Source organism: Chrysochloris asiatica, unplaced genomic scaffold (assembly GCF_000296735.1).
Source record: "Chrysochloris asiatica unplaced genomic scaffold, ChrAsi1.0 scaffold00082, whole genome shotgun sequence".
NCBI lineage: Eukaryota > Metazoa > Chordata > Mammalia > Afrosoricida > Chrysochloridae > Chrysochloris > Chrysochloris asiatica.
The window spans coordinates 3,843,426-3,846,421 of record NW_006408600.1 but is presented as its reverse complement, the minus strand read 5'-3'; positions in this window follow the sequence as shown (position 1 = coordinate 3,846,421).

The following is a 2,996-nucleotide window of genomic DNA, read 5'->3' as shown; positions in this document are numbered from 1 at the left end:
ACACTACAACCTTCAGTATGTTATAATATTGTCACAATTAATTGTAAAAAAATAAAAAATGTTTATTGGACCAATAAACAACATCATGATAAATGGAGAAAACATTTACGTTGTCAAGGATTTGATTTTACTTGGATCCACAATCAACGCCCATTGATGAAATCAAACAACTTAATGCATTGTGCAAATCTGCAGCACAAGACATTTTAAAAGTGTTATACAACAAAGATGTCAGTTTGAGGACTAAGGTGTCCCTGACCCAAACCATGATATTTTCAGTAGTTTCATTTGCATGTGAAAGTTGCACAGTGAATAAGGAACACCTGAGAAGAATTGATGCATTTGAATGATGTTTTTGGTGAAAATTATTGAAAGTCCCATGGACTACTAGAAAAACAAACACATCTGTCTTAGAAGAGTACAGCCAGAATGCTTCTTGGAAGTGAAAATGGCAATACTTCTTCTCAAGTACTTTGGACATGTTGTCAGGATGGACCAGTCCCTGAAGAAGGACATCATGCTTGGTAAGTAGAGGGTCAATGAAACAGGAAGAGTCCCAGTGAGATGGATTGACACACTGGCTGTGGCAGTGGGTTTAAACATAACAACAGTTGTAAGGATGGTGCGGGAGTGGGCAGTGGTGGTTCTGTTATGCACTAGGGAGCTGTAAGTAGGAGTCTAGTTTATTCTTAGCCTGGATCCACTGAAACTTGTCCATCATGGGTGACCCTGCTGATATTTAAACACTAGGGGAATAGCTTCCAGCTCCACAGCAATTTGCAAGGCACCACACCAAGAAAAAGCTGACAGAAGAGTAAGAAAAAAATCATGTACACTTAAACAAATGAAAATGTACTTTTAAAATTATTTTACTAACTAGCCTTTAAAAGGTCAAATACTAACATCTGAAAACAATTGTTGGTATTGTTATTAAGTGCTGTCGAGTCAGTTCCAACATATAGCAGCAGCTGGTGAGCCTGAACCACTGACCTCACAGTTCAAACTGATTTTGCAGTCCAATGCATTCACCCACAGCACCACATATTAGCCTTTAAAGAATGTTTGTATAATACATTTTCTTATAGTATATTTTCAATATGATGCTGTAAGGATATGTACACATAGAAACACACATACACATATATACTCACCCCGTTGTTGATGAAAGTTTGTTTATTTGGTAGGAGGTTTTGTGCTGCTTTATGACAAATGCAAGTAAGTATTTTCTATCACAGGAAATACAGATAGTGAGTACAGAAAGTTCCTTATTATTATTATTTTTTTAAATTACCTTTTGCCTTTTACCCTTTGCCTGAATTAGTTGAATAATTGTCCCAGTTGTCCTTAGCTTTGCTTATGGAGGTCACATGGGATTCTTTCTACAGTCTGAAGCTACTGCATTCTTTCTAAATAAATTATTGCATATGTCACTAGATATTTATGAGGGTTCTAGCTACTTATTCTGTAAAGGTCACTTTCTAATGTATGCAGAATAAATATGTATAATAAAAAGCTTGTCATTATGCATTAGTTAAAAACCTTTAAAAAACCATCTCCTTAGTAAGATATGTTTAAAACAATCATTTTTCTTATTCAAGTATTTGTTGTTGTTAAGTGCCATCGAGTCAGTTCCAACTCATAGCGACCTTGAATAGGGTTTCCAAGGAGTGGCTGGTTAGTTTGAACGCTTGGCTTTGTGGTTGGCAGTCCAGTGCTTATCCTACAGTGCCAATACAATTTATAAGGCTCAATCTCATTTGAACCACAGAAGGCATATAAAAAGAAAAAGGCAGGGCAAATCATTTTATTTGCAGTTTGAAATGAACAAAGTTAGGTTTAGAGACTTTGCTAGAATCCAGCTATAGAAAAGACTCAAGTCAGCTGATTCTTAGTGTGCAATTAACCTGAGAATCAGTCTTTTACCATTCAATAAGGTCTTTTGTTGTTAAGTTGTTAAGTATCACTGAGTTGCTTTTTGACTCCATGACCCCATGTAACAGAGCAGAACTGCCCCATAGACTTTTCTAGACTAATCTTTATAGGCACAGATCACTAGATCTTTTTCTCCCACAAAGCCGTTGGGTGGGTTCAGACTGCCAACCTGCCAACAACCTTTTTGGTTTGCACTCAAACACTTAGCTGTTGTGCCATTGGAGGTCTTAGAAAAACTCAAAATTCAAAGGTAACACGAGAAATAACTTTTTTATTATTGCTGTTGTTTGTTTAATTAGTATTATTGAAAAGTAACTTTTATTCTCAAAACAATTTTAAGTATTGATCTCAATCCCCTAAATTCTTAAGGAAAGGAAACTGACTTTTAAAGAGACTGAGTGTTACCAAAGCTATAGTAAAAACAATGGGCAGGGTAAGAATAGTCTGGGACATGTGACTTCTAGCCTACTCTCTTGCTGCAGTGCTGGAAATGTATCAAAAACAGCAAATGAAAACTTTTGGAGGCAACACTGACTTCTTTTACTTTTTCTGGAGAGATTAAATACATGAACTGTTATAGGAAAAAATGTTGTTGATTAGTATTGTTGAGTCAGTTTTGACTTACAGCAACCCTGTATAGGTTTTCCAAGGAGAGGTTGGTGGGTTTGAACCACCGACCTTGAGGTTCAAGCTAATCTTTCGGTCTAGTGCCACATCAGGACTCCTAGGGAAAAAAATTAAGTAAATAGGTATAAATTTTGTTATCTTCAAAGAGTCAAATGCTGTCAGTGCTATCGATTCAATTCTGACTCATTGTGACCCTTTACAGGGTTTCTGAGGCTGTAAATCTTTATGAGAGCAGAAAGCCTCATCTTTCTCTTGAGGAGTGGTTGATGGGCTCCAACTGCCGACCTTGTGGTTCACAGTTCAGTGTTTACCTTATGGAGTTATCATACTCCCTGAAAGAATCAATAAATACATGTAAACCAAATTTAAAGCTATAGCCTTAAGCTGTGGTCTTTTTCTCATAAGCAAAACAAGCAAAAGCTTATTGGATAAAGAAT